Source organism: Solanum lycopersicum, chromosome 1 (assembly GCF_036512215.1).
Source record: "Solanum lycopersicum chromosome 1, SLM_r2.1".
Taxonomy (NCBI): Eukaryota; Viridiplantae; Streptophyta; class Magnoliopsida; order Solanales; family Solanaceae; genus Solanum; species Solanum lycopersicum.
In genome coordinates this window covers 43,337,771-43,357,978 of record NC_090800.1, presented here as the reverse complement: position 1 = coordinate 43,357,978, position 20,208 = coordinate 43,337,771, and the positions used below count along the sequence as shown (strand labels likewise).

Sequence of the window (20,208 nt, the reverse complement as noted above, 5' to 3'; positions counted from 1 at the left end):
ATATTGCTACATATAATCATCTGTAGCAACATACTCAAATGTTGCTACTAATGATCATATGGAGCAATATATAGTTTTAAATAATGATTACGTGGGAGTGTGCTTTTAGATATATTCGATGTGGCAATATATGCAATAAATGTTGCTATAGACGAATCAGCTATCGCAACATATGCCACATGTTGTGATGGACGAATGTTGCTACATATAATCATCTGTTGCAACATATGACTCAAATGTTGCTACATATAATCATCTGTAGCAATATATACTTTTAAATAATGATTACATGAGAGTGTGCTTTTAGATATATTAGACAACCTATGCAATAAATGTTGCTACAGACGAATCTGTTGTAGCAACATATGCCACATGTTGTGACAGACAAATGTTGGTATATATAATCATCTGTAGAAATATATGAATCAAATGTTGCAACATATAATCATCTGTAGCAACATATAATTTTAAATAATGATTACGTGTGAGAGTGCTTTTAGATATATTAGATGTGGCAACATATGCAGCAAATGTTGTTACAGGCGAATAGGTTGTAGCAACATATGACTCAAATGTTGCTACATATAATCATATGTCCAATATACTTTTAACTTATGATTATGTGGGAGTGTGCTATTAGATAATACCTTTTTTTTAATAATTACGACTCTTTAGTTCACTCTGTTGAAACGTCATGTCTGGCAACATTTCAAAATTGTTGGCCTTTATCAGAACACAAGAAGGGAGAGATAAGTCAAAAGTTGTCTTCTTTTCTTCTTCATTCTCAAAAATGGCTTCAACTAGTTTATACCTCTTCAAATTCCTCCCGACTGAACTAGTAATTCTTATCATTGAAAAGGTTGTTTCCTACTCTCTAGATAATTTAGTTAGTGCTAAATTATGTTGTAGGTTCCTCGATGAAGTTGGTAATGAACGTTCTGTATATCAGAAGGTTACATTGGTCAGCTTTCCCATTGAACCTACATGGACGTCGTGTTCTTTCATGAATATTTGCATAGCATCGGAGAACTTAAAAGCCTTATACAAAAAAGGCGTGATAATTTTACTATTTTTAGATCTTTTTCACCTTGCATCAATTTATTTTGTAATCTTAATATGTTGTTTCTTTTATAGTTTGATTTTTTCAATCGTAATGATCCAACTGCACTGACAATGGTTAAAAGCAGCAAAAGGTGGCCACTGTGGTGCAGAGTATGTGTTTGCCGTAATTTCAATCTTTGAAGGCGGTATTTCCATAATAGAAGTCTTGATGTACATTGCCAACATTAAAAAAAATATGCCAGTAATAGTGAGAAGATGTCGACACCATTTGCGGTGCATTTTAAATTGAATGTGTGCAAGAACCTAATATTTTGGGTGTAAGACCCATTTGTTGCACTGTGCATCAACCCCAACAAAATGCCCGCAAGGATTGGTTGGCCCAGAGGAAGTGAAGATGAAGACGATATTCGTTGCGAATTGTGTAATTGTGATTCAGAACTAGATACTCTAGTTAAATTTCTTCCGCATACTATTGTGTGAGAATAATTTAATTTATTTTGTATTGAAGACAATGTCGATTTTATTATTTTTTGTATTTATTTTGAAATTATATATGTGGCAACATATTATATTACATATGGTGAAAATATTGCCTTCACTTGTTTTCTACTTATTTTTGAATTATGATATAACAAATTATGGTCGTACACAACACTCTCCATTCTTATACCTTATTATTATTGATTATTTATGTTCTAAATCACTAAATTATGGTTTAAATTTCCATTTTTTCCTTTCCTAAATTGATCGAATTGTCTATTGTGTCTCCTTGATTTTTCATCTGTAGCAACATATGCAGTTTCTGTTGTTAAATTCGCAACATATAACGAAACTGTTGCAACATATAATTGTAACAAATGACTTTTTTGGGGATTAATTCAATTAAATTGTCACTTAATTCGATATGTAACACCAATATAAAGTCCTACAACATGTCTAAGTAACAAATTATAGTCATTCACAACACTCTTCATTGGATTATAGCAATTATATTTATAAAGACAATCATCTCACTAGTTCATCATACATTGTCCTAGTAAATCCATATGATAGTTATATAAAACCCTTCTAAATTGTTGTTCCAAATGTTATACCTTATTATTATTGATTATTTATGTTCTAAATCACTAAAATTTGGTTCAAATTTCCATTTTTCCTTTCCTAAATCGATCGAATCGTCTATTAGTGTCTCCTTGATTTTTCATTTGTAGCAACATATGCAGTTTCTGTTGTTAAATTTGCAACATATAACAAAATTTTTGCAACATATTATTATAACAAATGACTCTTTGGGGGCTTAATTCAATTAAATTGTCACATAATTCGATATGTTTCACCAATATATAGTCTTACAACATGTCTAAGTAACAAATTATGATCATTAACAACACTCTCCATTGGATTATAGAAATTATATTTATAAAGACAATCATCTCACTAGTTCATCATACATTGTCCTGGTAAATCCATATGATAGTTATATAACACCCTTCTAAATTGTTGTTCCAAATATTATATCTTATTATTATTGATTATTTCTGTTCTAAATCACTAAAATTTGGTTCAAATTTTCATTTTTCCTTTCCTAAATCGATCGAATCGTCTATTAGTGTCTCCTTAATTTTTCACCTATAGCAACATATGCAATTTTTATGTTGTTAAATTCGCAACATATAACGAAATTGTTGCAACATATAATTATAACAAATGACTCTATTTTAAAAGTGGCGCAATGATAGGCAAAGCTCATTCTATTTAACAAAAAGTAAAATAGGCCCAATCCATTCTAGAATAAGTTTTCATTTTCATTTCAAGAAAAAGGTTTTCAAATTTTCATCTTTGTCGCTTCAATTTCGGCGCCTTTTTCACTCTCTCTCTCTCTCTCTCTTTCTCTCTGTCTCTCTCTTGGGATGTCCTATCTCCTATAGGACCTGTCGCTTCCGATAAAATGTGATGATCTTATTTTATTTTCTTTCAGTCACACTGTTCTATATTTGATTTGCCTTTGGTTAAACCAAATTTCAGTACTACCATGGTATATGATGTCAAATGTTATACTAAGTCGAATTTGTGATGATGAAAATGATAATATGTTGGTTGTTAAAATGTATTGCAAACATGAAGATCTATTTTCAATGCAAACTTCATGGTGAAAAGACAATACAGGTCGTAAATTTTGGTCTTGTCCACGATATCATGTACGTATGTTTATTTATAAAATATTTGGAGATTTCAGATTTCTTTATTTTTTAATTAAAATTTATTTCTTTGTGGTATTTTAGGAGAATTCATGCAACTTCTTTAAATTGAGGGATCGTGAAGATGTTGATATACGATCCAAGTTCGTTATTCTTTGGTTGGCAAACAAAATTAAGGAGTTGGACACTGTTGATGAATGTCATATCAAAAGAAGTACCGAATGGGGGATGAAGGAGAAAAAAAGACCAAATGTTGTAGCATCTGGAAGCTAATGTTGGTGTTCTTTATTTTTTTTCTTGTATTTTTAAGCATTACCAAGAAGAAGTTTGTAGAGGATACAAAATTATTATGTAGTTGGGTACAACCAATACAATTATCATAGTTGTGAAATTAAATAGACGTAGTTTTGCACTCCTGATCAAACAACAAATTATTATGTAGTCGTGACGGACGAATGTTGCGATATAAGCTTCTGCTGTAGCAACATATGACTCAAATATTGCTACATATAATCATTCATAGCAACATATGATTCACATGTTGATACATATAATCATCAGTGGCAACATATGCAACAAATGTTTCTACAAGCGAATCATCTGTAGTAACATATGCTACATGTCGTGACTGACAAACGTTGAGATATACGCATCAGCTGTAGCAATATATGACTCAAATGTTGACATATAAAATCATCTGTAGAAACATTTGACTCAAATTTTGCTACATATAATCAATTGTAGCAACATATGACTTAAATGTTGCTACATAAAATCATTTGTAGAAACATATGTTTCAAATGTTGCTACGTATAACCATCTATAGAAACATCTGACTCAAATGTTTCTACATAAAATCATATCTAGAAACATATGACTCAAATGTTGCTAAATATAATCATTTGTAGCAACATATGGCTCAAATTACTATATATAATCACCTATAGCAACATATGACTCAAATATTGCTATAGATAATCATCTGTAGCAACATATGCCACATGTCGTGATGGACGAATATTGTGATATACGCATCAGTTGTAGCAACATATGACTCAAATGTTGCTACATAAAATCATTTGTAGAAATATATGACTCAAATGTTGCTACAAATAATTAGCTATAGCAACATATGAATCAAATGTTGCTACATAAAATCATTTGTAGAAACATATGACTCAAATGTTGCTACATATAATCATCTGTAGCAACATCTGACTCAAATGTTGCTACATAAAATTATTTGTAGAAACATATGACTCAAATGTTGCTACATATAATCACCTATAGCAACATATGACTCAAATGTTGCTACAGATAATCATCTATAGCAACATATGCCACATGTTGTGACAGACAAATGTTGTGATATACACTTCAGCTATAGCAACATATGACTCAAATGTTGCTACATAAAATCTTCTGTAGAAACGTATGACTCAAATGTTGCTACATATAATCAGTTGTAGCAACATATGACTCAAATGTTGCTACATAAAATTATATGTAGAAGCATATGACTCAAATGTTGTTACATGTAATCATATGTAGCAACATCTGACTCGATGTTGCTACATAAAATCATCTGTAGAAATATATGACTCAAATGTTGCTACATATAATCATCTGTAGCAACATATGACTCAAATGTTGCTACATATAATCACATATAGCAACATATGACTCAAATGTTGCTACAGATAATCATATGTAGCAACATATGTCACATGTTGTGACGGAAGAATGTTGTGATATATGCATCAACTGTAGCAACATATGACTCAAATGTTGCAACATATAATCATCTCTAGCAACATATGGCTCAAATGTTGCTACATATAGCAACATATGTAACAAATGTTGCTACATGCGAATCATCTGTAGCGACATATGCCAAATGTTGTGGCGGACAAATTGATAAAATAAATATTGTCTTTAATTATATTGTCTTTAGGATAAAATAAAACAATATAATTGATAAATTAAACATTGTCTTTAATTACGAGCATAATGTCAAGGCTTTAAGCTCTGACATATTATCTCATAAGCCCAAATATATTGCATTCGTTCAATTAGATTGTCACATAACAGTGAACTAGGTGGATGCAATTCTGTCCAACTAACCAAATGCTCAATGAGTGCAATGGAATATGACCCGCGCGCCAATCCACTTGCATTTTGTATCATAGGTTCTATTCGACCATTAAATTACCATGGTTGAGTAGCAACTTCCCTGACAAATGATTCATTATTCCACTCTGTTTCAGAAATTTAGGCAGCAACTCGAAGACAGGTTGTATGAGTGTGAAAAATTTATCATATTTTGTAACCATCAGGTGCAGTCATAAACATTGATCAATTCATTGTGCAAGAGAATCTCGAGAGTCATGAAATAGTTACTCGACGTGTTCATGACTGTCAAAATCCTTTTTGCATTAATTTAATTCATGCCTCCAGGAGTTGGCTTAATACCCCTGGCATAGTCAATAATATCATCATCTTATAAAAAGTCATCTAGTAACTGACTCATGCTTTTACCACCTGACATTCTTTCCTCATCACTCATTTGATTATATCTATGTAGGAAGTTCATATAAAAGTTAAGATCCAGGATTCTATCTCTTGGATCATAGTAGTCCTGGTATTTCTAATGCCTCTGATGCATGAGGTTAAGGATTTCGTCAATATACTGAAATAAAAAATAATATTAAATAGTTTGAATAGTAGTTACTGAAAAGACATAAGAAATAGTTAATAATATAAAAAGTAGGATTACCCAATCTTCTCACCAAACTGTTAGGTTTGTCATGTTCCAGAAATGTTGATCGGTAAAAACAAGTATGTCGTATTCCATTTGAATATCCTTTGCACTGGTCACTTTAATTGCTGCTTCTTTTTCATCTACAGAGGGATGCCTATAAATATTCAACTTTTTATACTCCTTCACCACTTCCTCCATTACAGCCCTTAGAATTTCTCCAAACATCTTCCTCTTCAAATTTGCATTGCCTTGTCAAATGATTCTTTTCTCCGCTTGGCCTTTGGAGTATATGCATGCCGCACATTTTTTGATACAATGCCCTTCACACCCCTCTTGTTTTTAATTCATTGACAACTTCACTCAATTTTTGTAGATACATGATAGAATCTTCATCATGTTTCTTACACTTTTCACAGAGAAAGCCACAACATCGTCTACAAAAGGTAGCCCCTTCGTATCGTCCTACACTAACACCATCACCATCATCAACACCAACACCAACACCATCATCAACAGCAATACCATCAAAAAAGAGTAATTCATTAATGACTTCATTAGGAACTCTATCTCTCTTTTGATGGTTGCTACTCTACCCAACACCATTTTAAATCTATCCACAACAGGATCAAAAAGGGTTTCAACCAACCCTAGAGTTATTAGATATGGCAATTGCAATTCCTCTTCTGTTGGGGTAATCCATGGATGGACAACCTAAAATTGTAAAAATGAGTCATCAGTAAGAATTATCTGTTGCTACAGATGAATTTTCTGTTGCAACATATGTCACAAATGTTGCTACAGATGAATCATTTGTAGCAACATGTGTCACATGTTGCAACACATGACTCGTCTGTAGCAACATGTGACACAAATGTTGCTACAGACGAGTCATGTGTTGCGACATGTGACATATATTTCTATAGAGATTCATCTATAGCAATATTTGTGGCACATGTCGCAACACATGACTCATTTGTAGCAACATTGGTGGCACATGTCGTAACAGACAATTCATCTGTTGTAACATTTGTGGCACATGTCGCAACACATGATTCGTCTATATCAACATTTGTATCACATGTAGCAATAGATGAATCATCTATCGCAACGTGTGACACAAATATAGCAACATATGCATGTAATATACTTATAATAACTTACTGCATCAAAAGAAGGGTTAAAAAGATCTGGAATATGCCCTTTTTTGGTAGTTTTTGTTCTTATCATCAACCATATCATCATCCTTGGGGATGATCTCTCTTTTTATGCAATTACTTGATGGGTCAAATAAGGAATGGCTTCAAATGCCCAGGCCTGTAAAAAATGAAAATCTATCAATAATCAATTGTTGAATTATTACTTAATATAATATAAGAAGATTAAAAAACATTCAGCTTTACCATGAAAGCCCATGGAAGTTCAAACAAGTTACTGGTCTTTTCTCCTAAAGGCCTCAACATATAGTCGATAGTTAGATGAAAGCTCTCATGATCCCACGGGTAGTTCTTGAAAGCTTCAATATCCTGACAGAAATTGACATAGTTTAAAAGTATGTTGTTGCCCGGATCCTTCGGCAAAAGTATATTATGTGTAAACCAAAGTAAGCATAATGACTCCTTGTGCTTCCTTGGTGTAACTTCCCGTTCCAACAAACTTAATAAGTCAGAATTTTTAAATCTTTTGTCAACAAGGGACATCAAGTCCTGCTCCTCAGTTAGCAGTGACTGTTGTCCTGCTTCTTTTACTTCTTTAACTACTTTCTTTCTTCGTGGTTCTGTTTTAACAATGTATTCAAGAATGGGCACAACAAGAGAATGACATTATAGCCCTGTAACTATGGCTCTCTTAGGTCAAAGAAAACTGTCATGTCACAATAATTAATTAGAATCTCATTCTTCTTATTGGATTTTCAAAAATGAACCTTATTTTCAGATGTTCATACACGATGGTCATTTGAAAACGTGGAAGTGGATCAATAGGTAAAATTCAAGAAAATGACCAAAACAGCTATTTTTGAAAACAAATCTTCCAATTGATTTCTCTTGAGGATATCCCTGAATTTGGCGAAAGGTCTTCCCATGTTTGACCTAATAATGTTGTCACCATTAGCATCAGTTGCATATGCACAGGGAAAGTGCCTGCGTTGATAATTTTAATCACATCATCACCACTAGCAATGAAATATTCATGAACTTCTTATTCTTCTTCATGAACTTCATTTATTGTTTCTTGTTGTGCCACAACTACTACTTCTGTATTTTTCCCTTCTTCTTTCTGAACTCTATTTATTTTCCCTTGTTCCTCAACTTCTTCTTGTTTTCCATCTTCTTCCTCCACTACTTGTCTTTGTTCATATTTCTTTTGACAAAATTCTACTTCTGCTTGAGAAGAACAAACTGCTTTAGTTGCAAGATTTTCTAAATGTGTAGTATTTTCATTCCTCTTCCTAGCAATTTTAGACCTAGCCTTCTTCTGGATCTTTGTTTGGTCAGATGTATCAATATCAAGTTTTGTTTTCACAGGAGCCATTATATTTGTATCTGCAACCACAAAACTAAAATATTTGAAAGCCCCAAAATGAGCTAAAACCAAAAGTCAAAACAGGGAAATAAGGAGATAATCAAGAAAATGAATTTCAAACCCTAATTAAATATTACTTGATAAGATATATGCCAATGATAAAGTAGAAATTATAAGGACAACACAACACCGCCTTTGTTGTAGAAGATGATCTGTCAAAGAAGGAAGAGAAGAAGAGAAGAGAAGGAGAAGTGTACTGTACTTGGAAAGGGAGAAAAGAAAACTGAAATTATTTATTAGTTTAAATAAATAAATCTTGGAGTTCAAAACAACACATTTATATAAGAGAGGAGAGAGGAGGAGAGAGGGGAGAGGAAAATGAAAATTAAAGTCGTTTAGTTTTTTTTATTTAGGACAATTCAAATTGTGACATATGTTGTCATATATATAATATATGTTGCTATATATATACGATCTATTGCCACATATAATTTTATCGTGTTTATTCCTACAGAAATTACATATGTTGCGACGCATATACTATATGTTGGTATAGATGATTCACTCTGTTGCCACATATAATTTTGATCATTTCCATCATAATTGATATTTGTTTAAACAAAATTGAAATAATCATAAAAAACATTTTAATAAATAACCACATATCTAATCAATGGTTGTAAACACAATATTTTCATCGATCTTAGCTTTTTTTTTAGTTCTACACATCTCTGGGTCTTCATTGTCTCTAATATAACCATTTTGAGCCTTTACAATCCCATAATTCCATAGGAGTGAAACATATCTCAAGCGAAGGGTGTCAACACTTATTCCACATGATGGTACTTGTAATCCATCACTTAAATACTCAGTGTATGCAGCAACAAAAATTCCACAATCTCTGCATGGTAAATCATCAATTAGAAAATATAATAACATCACATTTTGATAATCGTAAGATAAAATAATATTGTGATACTTCCAGACTACTGCTTTCTTGTTGGGCAATATCAGTAACATGACTGACTTTGAATAGGTGAGATTTGTTCTTTCCTTGGTAACATTTAAGAACTGGCCAGTTGGTTTGCTCATTTTGCTCAAAAAATCCACTCAACTCAAGGTACTTTTGCAATATTGTAGCCATCTTTTGAATCTCGGAGGATAGTTTTCTATTAGACCTATTTGAGGACATCGAATCATACACTTTTATGCACCGTTCCTTCAATGCAACGACTATCAAGATACAATGGAATTCTGCATTACTATTTTAGGGACATAAACATCATCTGTCAAGTGCCAAGGTACTCCAGAAGGTATAGCATACCCTTTCATTATGTCAATAATTTTATCCTCATATTCACTAGAATTGTCAATGTATGTTTTGATAAAACAACTAGTGGTAGTATATTGATATTTACAATGAATCTGCTGCTTCGCCTTCTTACGCAAATAGTAAAATCTGACATCCACATACTGCAAACATAGATGAAACAAGTGTATCAATTTAATTGTATACATTCATGTACTAAACAATACATATAAAAGTGGAGATGGATTTACCTCATCATTCCAGCATCTATTGGGTTGAGACATTACATAGAACCAGTCCTTATTCATTAGAAATGCAACTACTAAATCAAGTTGGTCAATTTCAAGTTTTGAGCAATTGCCTAAGTAGTGATCCTCCTTGTTTCCTATGCAATTGTTTAATCATTATAAATCATTATTTATTGGACAACAATAATAAATTCTAATAATAGTTGAATGGCCTTACTTTACTTACTTTTTTTTGCATGATGCTTGTAAAGACCCTCGTTTATCCATTACGAGAAGAATGACATTAGTTCAGTTGGACCCTCGCCATCAATGTTAAAACCTTCAAATGGATATTGTCACTTCACATCACAACTGACAACTTCGACTCTCTTCCCTTTCTTTTTTGCTTTCGCTTTTTCTTTCTGCTTCACCTTCTCCTTCTCCTTCTTCTTCTCCTTGTACTTATCCATCTCCTTTGCCTTCTTATGCTTCTCCTTCTCCTTCTCCTATTTTGCCTTCTTCTCCTTCTCTTCATTTGCCTTCTTCTTCTTCTCCTTCTCCTTCTCCTGTTTTGCCTTCTTCTCCTTCTACTTCTCTTCATTTGCCTTCTTCTTCTTCTCCTTCTCCTTCTCCTTCTCCTGTTTTGCCTTCTTCTCCTTCTCCTTCTCTTCATTTGCCTTCTTCTCCCTCTCCTTCTCCTCCTTTGTCTTCTTCTCCTTCTCCTCCTTTGAATTCTTATCCTTTTCCTTCTTCTTCTTCTCCTCCTTTGCCTTCTTCTCCTTTTCTTTCTTCTCAATAATCATAGAAAGTGTTTGAGAAACATATTTTTTCGACCTCCTACATTTCAAAGGCGGTGAAGTCTTCTTGGATCTTTGCACATCAATATTATGAGAATTTCCTTATAAATATTAGTGAGTTTTTTAACACGACTAATAAAATGATCATGTTGCTGCTCACATTCTTCGCATAGACAAAAAGAGCATTTCATGTTAGAAGATTGAGTTGTTGTCATGGATGAAGTTTCTTGTATCATTTCATTTACAAGGTAAATAAAAAAATATTGAGATTTTACAATTCATTATAAAATAACAATAGCAGTATGTTGCAACCGATGGATAGTCTGTTGCGATAAATTAACATTATGTTGCCACATATGTACCTGTTGTTGCGCAACATATACATCTTATGTAGCAACAGATGCATCATATGTTGACACATCTGTACAGATTATTGCAACATTTGATTCTTATGTGGAAACAGATGACCAACATATCACTAAAATGTGGCAACATACGCTAAATATATTTTGGACGCCTGAACAACACTATATTTCTAAAATCATATCAACTAAATGGCCAAAAAAAGAACAACGGCAACAACAAAAAATGACTTTCACTGAATGATGACATTACAGATACAAATATGTTTCCTTAAAATAAGAATTTGTGAGTTGACTGATTTTCTTTCAAAAATGATAAATAATACACACCATTAAGTCGATTATTCATTTTTTACACCTACAAAATATTTTATTGTTCATTAATCCAAGAAAAAAAATCGAAAATTGTAAAGTATTTCAAAAAAATAACTTACTCATTTCTAGTTGAACACGATTACAGTTTAGAAAGATGAGAGAGTAATGGAGGACAAGAGAGGAAGAGTAACGACGGATTTCCGAATTTCTAAGGAAGAAGATGAACAATACCCCAAGGGAGAAAGAAAAGAAGCGAGAGAAGAGAGAAATGAAGATGAAAAGATTTTTTTCTTTTAAATGATTTGGTTTGAATTATAAAAATGTATTTTTTTGTATTTCATAAAAGATTAGAAAATTTTAAAAATATTAATTTGATCCCTTAATTAGTTAATTACATTTTAAAGAGAATTTGACCATCTCTAGATCAATCAGTCACCAACAACAAAAACGAGACTTATTTGACAGCTTTCCCTTAATTTTCCTAGTGTTTTTGGCTAATGTCCAAATAAAATCACATTGGAGATAAAAATGGTGATAGAGATAAGATGGTGATGAAGCTTTTCATTTGTGAAGTCTTCTCTTAATTTGTTGTGATGGCACATAGTAAAGAAGCAGCACAAGTAGTATCAATTACCATATATCCACTCAAATCATGCCGTGGTATTTCAGTTCCTGAAGCAGCCTTACTTCTACTGGTATCAATTATTTCAATTTCCATACAATTTTCATGTGTTACATCAATCAAAGCTTTACCTTGATGAAAAAACCCCATTTTGAATCTTAGATCTTTTGCAACACACACTGAATTAGATGAAGTTGTAAAGGTCTTAAGATGCTGCGGAATTATTACTCCTTCCTGGGGTGTTTTTACCTTTTTTATATTAGTCCAAAAAAGTGATCAACAAAGTATTAATTGTCTTTGTTAACAATTTACCTTGTTTAGATAAGTGGGTTTTACATGATTAAACAACTATATTATACTATTTGCTCTCATCATTTTGAATTGTCATGATTTCTTTTTATAGAATCAAATTATAAGAAATTTGATTAATATTTTATATTGTATTTTTTATATATATGCAAGAATTTGTAATATATAGTATTGTTCTTATAGTTTCTAAATATCTAAATTTTTTATTTAAATTGTTGGAGTAATGTAATCTAATTTAAAATTAGAAATTAATTAAATTGACTTTCGAAAAATGCAACATAAAATTAAAAAAAATAAAAGGGAATGAAGATAGTACTATTTAAGGGTAAATTAGTAAAAGCACTTGTTACTTTACCTTTCTTAAGGTGTTGGCCAAATCTAAAAGCACCATTTAATATGGACAGAGGGAGTAGAAGAGTTATCTGCTTTTCTATCTACTTGGTTAACTAAATTTGAATGCTGATTCCTAAGCAATTGACAGCTTTGTGTTGTAATTAGCCCTCTTATTTTACCTTTGACTATAATATATTTTGTGATAGGATGATTTTTGAGAGCATTAACACTCAATCCAATACTTAAACCCCTGGCAAAGATGACTTACTGTCTATGTTGATTAGACTCTCTAAAAATGTTTGTTGTTGTCATGTTGGATCCTTCAAAAATATGCAACTTTTGGAGTATTCAACATGCACATACATCCATTGATATTATTGAAGAGTTTGAGCAACCCAAAAAAAGGAAAAAAGAAGAAGAAGCAATATAGCTTACTATTATTTAACTTTAAATTTCTCTTTTTCAGTCAGAATCATCCCGAATTAGTATAACCCTTTTGACTTGCTCAAGGTATAATAGGTTAAGCTAGGCAATTGATAATTATGGGAGTGTCATAATTGGGTGAATACAAAAGGATTCATCAAGTTTTGTGCTTAAATGAAGTGGCTGATTCCTTTAGAGATCAAAGAATATCAGATGTTCCTATACAGTTATGTCAGGTTAGGCCAAAACGCTAAGTTGCAACAAACTTTCCATATGCAACGGCAAGGATTGACAATGGCAAATGATTACTTTTCTACACTTGCATGTTTAGGGTGGATTGTGGTACATGAAGCCTGGCTTACACTTAATAATTTGATAAAAGGTGGGTTCACATATTTAGTCCATCGCAAATGCAGCATAAGGCCCACGAACGTGATGGCCAGACACCCAGGCCTCCGCGAACACGGAGACTAGAACCGATAGTCACCACGAATGAGGCATGAAGCTCGCGAATGCGAAGAGGAAAAGTGGTTGCACTAGGTGATGCACATCAACTAGTTAGTTTTCCCCAACTTGAAAAATCCTTGATGGGGTGATCAAGATTCGGTCAGAACCCTGTGCTCACAAACGAGATATGCTATCCCACCAAATTCAACATTCCGAACTCAAGGGAGATGTCGAAACTTCCAACTAAGGTTGTCCCAGTGAAAAGTGGGCCCCACACCAAATTTCAAATTCAACAAAGGGGGGTTGGGATGAGCTTGTAAGCCTCAAGATCCACACCGAAGGTCCTTCTAGACCAAGCTCGACATTATGAGGCTAACAGAACTATCTTAATTGCATCCTGCAGTTGCCTTCCTGAACTTTTGACCGAAGGCAACTGTTCAGGTTTCAAATGCTTCAAAATACGGGAACTTGCACAAAAGAACGATTAGGTGACCGAACTGTCAGTCCCAGCAAGTTATTTATGACATTGAGGTAGCTATAAGAAGGCTTTAAACGATGAAAAGAAGGAAATAATTGGGAATGACCTGGAGGGTCATTACAGAAGTCAACCCCATTGACAAATAATTTGAGAAGTAAGGGGAAATCGTAAACATTTGATCAAAAGAAGCGAGTGTGAACCACTTGGAGGTCTCTATCTGAGGATTCCTCAATTTTATGTAAATCTTCATTTGCTATTTAAGCATATCAAGGTTTAGACTGCTATGTATTTGAGTTACTTGGTATGGTTGGTAGCATGTCTGTATTATAACAAATTTTGCACAAAATGAACATCTCAGTGAGATATTATAAACTCAATGCTTCAAATAAATAGTACACAAATGCTTCATATTGATTTCTTGAACTCAATAATCAACTCTTACGCTTTGTTTTTTCTCAGGATTTTGATGGGATCGGTCGTGGATCGTTGTGAACTCCATAGGTAGAGCATGTACTCACAGAGTAGAGCCTGCTCTGGTTGAGGTTGAACTGCCAAATGAGGCATTATCTGAGGGCTGGGAACCATTCCAAGCTCATTTTTAGGTTAGTGAGAATATGTTTTATGAACCTTTTTTTCTATTACTTTGCATTTCTTGATACTTATCTGAAAAGAAAAAAGGAAATAACATATATTCTGAGGCATTACGTAAACTCCAAAATAAGGCAATCATGATCATAAAAGAAATGATCTCACTAGTATCGACTTCACCTTTTCTGATAGTGATAAGAGCTCCTGGAATGGATGTGCGTAAAGTCCCACTGGCTGAACCATCCGAAGTAGCAAACGGTGTCTCCGTGTGGGAATGGTCTGGCTCTGCTTTTGATGAAGGAGATGAAGCATCAGACTGGTTCTCCAAATATCTAGGGAAACCTAGTCATCTCGTACGTTTCAATGAAGGTATACTAGCTCCTATGTCCCCTTTGTAACCCACCAAAATCATCTGATAATTTGTATAGTTATTATATTGCATTTAACCTTTAGAATTGCTTGGCATTAGAACCTTCAACCCAGACATATAAGGGCTTGGAGTGTGCGGCTGAACAATTTTTAACCCTCTTCTTTTGGCACTTTAAATGAGTTGTATTATCTCTATCTGTGTATTTTCACTTTCCAGATGCTTGTGGCACTGCAACTAGAGGCTTAACGGTCACTAAATAGTTTGATGTCTTGGGAAGCCTGTATTTAGCCTAGAAATATAACTATCTAAGAAATACTAATGACCTCTAGATGACTCTACTGTCATCGACTCCGTAGTCTAATCACATCTTATTCATGTGCCACTCTATTCTTGTTACTCTGTCCACAAAAGAATGACACTTTCTATACTTAAAAATAGTATAACTTTAAACTACCCAATTTATTCTTAATGTCATGCTTTGTAGGCTCTAAAATCTCATAGCATATTTACGACCACCAGAGACGGAACTTTTAATTAAGGGATGTGCTCAGCCGTAGTCATTTGACTAATTTGTTTTGCTCATGCAGCATCACAGTCTAGACCTACCGACCCTAATTATGCTTCTGGGTACAAAATAAAATTTAATGATGCGTATCCCTTCCTCCTTATATCCCAGGTTAGCATTACATTATCATTTCTTTCTAAAGATGAAATTTTATCTCTCATTTTTTCTAAAAAATAATAATCTAAAGTTTGTTTCCTTCTTCTTGGCAGAAATCACTGGATGTATTAAACGAGCAACTCAAGGAGCCTGTGTCAATTAACCGCTTCAGACCAAAGTATCATCTATTTCTTATTCAATCCTTTATTGGAAGAATTTGAATCTATATATAGTGATTATATATACCAAAGGAACTTCCTTAGAGTTGACGTTAGCTGCGTTCAAGAACTTAATAATCACTTCAACATGACCCCTCTACGTGGTGTACTTGTTAAGATGATGATGTTGGCTTCTTTGGGCGAAATACTGCTCTGATTATATGAATCTTTGAATTGAACCTGTGTCTGAAATTCCAATAATTGATCATTATTGTTTTCTTGGTTGTTAACATAAATAATATTTGTTCTGTTCTTGCATCAATATAACTTTCAACTGTTGGAAACATGCATGCAGTATCCTCATTGACATATCCGGTCCATTTTGTGAAAGATTTATGGAAGGATGTCAAAATAGGTGAAAATACATTCCATAGCACAGAATTATGCTATCGCTGCAAGGTAAAAGTTATCTTTTCTCTAAATCTCGATTATAACCATTATCTAGGGGATTTTTAATTGTTGATAATTATATTAAGTATATGTGTAAATAAGAAACCCCAGAACCCCACTTGTGGGATTACATTGGGTATGTTGATGTTGTTGCACGCGAATATGAAAAATATGTTGACACATTTTTCGAAAGATATACAATAAACACTCATCTTCTTTGTTAACTTGTTAGATGTGGCTTTCAGGTACCAACAATTAATCAAGAAACTGCAGAAGCAGGTTCAGATAAAGTCCTAAAAACAAATAAGAAACCGCAGGGACGAGTAAGCAAATAATTTCTTGTATACTCATCATTCACTTGGCATGATAACATATTCAGTTATCTGCTTATTTTTTCATTGGATGCAGATTTACTTTGGTCAGATGTTAGTATGGGAGGATTCTGTTGCACAAGAGAAGAGAAAGACCATCAAAGTCGGTGATCCTATCTATGTCCTCAAGATGGTTTTGTCCTATGATAATGTATCTGTGTGAGACTATGTATGTGTGTACGTACTTTATCTGTCAGCTACGATCTTATACAATTGTAGTTATTGGCATTGAATGTTGTAAAAACACAACTTATGAGATAGAGAACCAGAAATTTGTATGTCTGTAATAAATAATTGTGTGGTTGCATTTATTCACTTTTTTTGAGTGCTATACTATCTGACTCCTTGTTCATGGTGAACTTGATGACTCCTTAACTTTTTCATATCATTAGTTCCCAAATCTTCCTCTGAAGTTGGTGCCATATATAAAATTGGATACACCAAGCTACTTACAAATGCATAGACTTTGAGGAGCTCTAAGAGCTTGGTAAATTAGATGGATACTGGTTGTTCTTTTAGGGTGTGTTTGGGAGGATTTCTTCTACTTTTTTTTTGAAAAATGTATTTCTCCTTCTATACCTATATATATATATATATATATATATATACTAGAAGGGTATGGCCCGTGCCAAACACGGGCCCAATATTTAATATTTTAAAGTAATGTTTGCTTTGCAGTCATTTGATGTAAAAAGGGGTGAAGTTGTTAAAACTTTAATGCAAAAGTTAGTCGCTTAAGTACTTAATTTACACGGGAGAATGCCTTCCCGAGTAATATAGATATTGCATATATCCAAAACGGTATATAAAATTTTATATTAACCAAAACGACAAAATCGCTGGAATAGGAGCGATTTACTCCACCAGAAAAAAGCAACATTGTTGCTAATTTTGCAAAAAGTGATTTTTTTTTTAAAAAAAATCAAATCGCTACCTAGCCAGCGATTTTTCAAGTTATTTTTTAAAAAAAAAAATTAGAAAATCGCTGCCTAAAAAAATAATTAAAAATCGCTACCTAGGCAACGATTTCCATTTTTTAAAAAAAATATTTAAAAAATAAAAAATGGATTTTCTAAAAAATAATTTAAGTAAATCGCTTCCTAGACAGCGATTTTAATTTTTTTTTAAAAAAAGTAATTTAATTTTAGAAAATGAAATCGTAGTACATGCAGTGATTTACATTTATTACTATTTTGATGCAAATGTATGTTGAACATGTGCTTAAATTTTGCATCAAAAACACCTTTATTTAAACATATTACATATCCAAAAAAAAAAAAGGAACACCACCAGGAACAGATATTCTGAGTTGAACTGTGTCAACTATATGTCGTTATCTCTGGTAAATCATCCTATTTCGATCAACTTCATCTACATACACACACGCCTTTTTTGTGTGACTGCCATAGTGGAACTCGTGCATATTTAGGCAGAATTTTTCACAATAATAATCGCAATATACACGTAGGCACGAAAGTAATATATCAACCAGGCAAAACTTCGTTCTTTTTTCATTATCTTTGTCTAAATATTATACTTGACTTAAGATTTTCAACAAATCAGAATTAAGTTCAAGATAATGACAAAGAATGTTCGAGGTTAAAAGTTCAAACAATTTTTCTTCTAAATCGTAGACCAACAAAATTGAGAACCTACAATAAGCTTTTATATAAAGAGAACAGAAAGGTCTTCAAAGATGGATGATCTTCATTAAAAAAATGTTTCACTTTGAGGAGCTTAATTCAATCTGTTCATTTAGAGTGAACAATTACAATCAAATAAAAAGAAGAAATAACATTTCTATTGTTTGAATAGTAGAAGCAACAAAGGAAAATGATCCTTGACAACTTTAGAATGCTTTTGGCTGAAAATGAGCATACATTGTCCTCAATTCTGCTGTGTATCAATAGCTTGTAGTTGCCTTGCTCTTATTCTTGGATGTATTGTAGGAGATGAGGGACTGAAGGCATAGGTTGGCATAAGGATTCGATCTATTTCACACATTTAGCAAAGAATGAGAACAAAGAATTTTAAAATTTGAAAAGGAAAATCAAGTCATCAAAGAAAAGAGAGGGATTTGAACCTTATTGTAATATTGACGAATGAAATGCTCTATCAGAAAATGTTGTTGCCAAGAGTACCTTGTTTTGGATGGGGTTCGCCAGGCTTGCCCCAAAAACAAAGAGCAACATCTATTTCATACTCAACAAATAAATTGAGGAGCTTGAGATTGAGCAACACTTCTAGATGATACAAAAATGTAATAAGGAATCGATGCCTGCTAGTCTGCAAGTGTTGTTATAATAGACATAATACACCAAAAATGTAACAACTCTTTGAGTCTTCATTTAGATCATGAGAATATCCTATTTTAACAGGTGGTACGACATTTCATATGGAGTCCAAAGTAATAAGTAAAAGACATTGATGATGTTTCCAAATTATGGCTTCTATTCCTCATTTTGTCAACTTCTTTCATAAAATTTTCACATAGCAAATGAAGATGAAAATGGAATAATCTAGAATCTCGAGTAACTGAGCACATAAGCTCGATCGGGCCTTACTCACTCGATATGAAAGTATTAATTCATACTATGACAGAGAATAAAAGTCATTCATAAGAAATGAGAGGGAGATCGTGTTCTAACTTAAAAAAGAGAATGAAGATGAAAAAGAGTTCAAGATCTATATTCTAATACAATCTCATATCCCTGTAGTCACTTGGTCCTAGTCCCTTCCCTATTATAACTTTTTCTTCAATTATTAGATGATGTTATATAAGCAGTGAGATGAACAGTGACAATCATTATTATCAATGATTAGATAAAATTTTAGTTTAAGCTCTTAAAATTAAATATCTTATAATAAGTGAGTGTCCGTCGTTATCCAAGAAGAATGAACATGCTTGAATTATTAAAAAGTAAGGAAAAACACAAAATTAGCTAAAACATTATCACATTTTGTGAAAACTTGATGATGATGCTCTTGGAGATTATTATACATTATAGTTACAACCAAACGAACTTACTACATTAATAATTGAAGATGGTCGCCCTCGAAAATTACTTAGTTCTGGACAAATTTCATGATCTCGACTGATATGCTCAGTTCTTTTTATCTGCAATAACTCTCGACGGAATGTTCACCCCTGTTAAGCTATATATGGAGAATAGAGCTTACTGGGCGTTAAAATATAGACCTAATTCTGATAATTACAGAAATAGACAACTTATGAAAAAGGTTCTTCAAGAGGAACTAAAATCATATAAAATTGATCTCTATACATTGTTAATGTTATAAGTATAATTTGAGAATCATAGCAATAATCATTTCGACATATGAGAAAAGCTAAGATAGAGAATTTGAGAAAGTAAAAGTAAAAGTGGAACTAAAAAAAAGAGCTTGGGTTCTTTTTTATGGTTGACTCTTACCTTGGAAAAGTTGAGG

General features: G+C 32.9%; 1 pseudogene across 1 annotated transcript; it reads left to right on the top strand.

The window, feature by feature from the left end:
• The first annotated feature begins 12,105 nt into the window (after positions 1-12,105).
• On the top strand, positions 12,106-17,072 carry LOC101262747 (uncharacterized; annotated as a pseudogene). The gene is made up of 8 exons (XR_011220975.1): positions 12,106-12,246; positions 14,623-14,765; positions 14,944-15,120; positions 15,709-15,797; positions 15,896-15,960; positions 16,296-16,399; positions 16,636-16,713; positions 16,799-17,072. The product of XR_011220975.1 is annotated as an uncharacterized protein (transcript).
• The last annotated feature ends 3,136 nt before the right edge of the window (positions 17,073-20,208 follow it).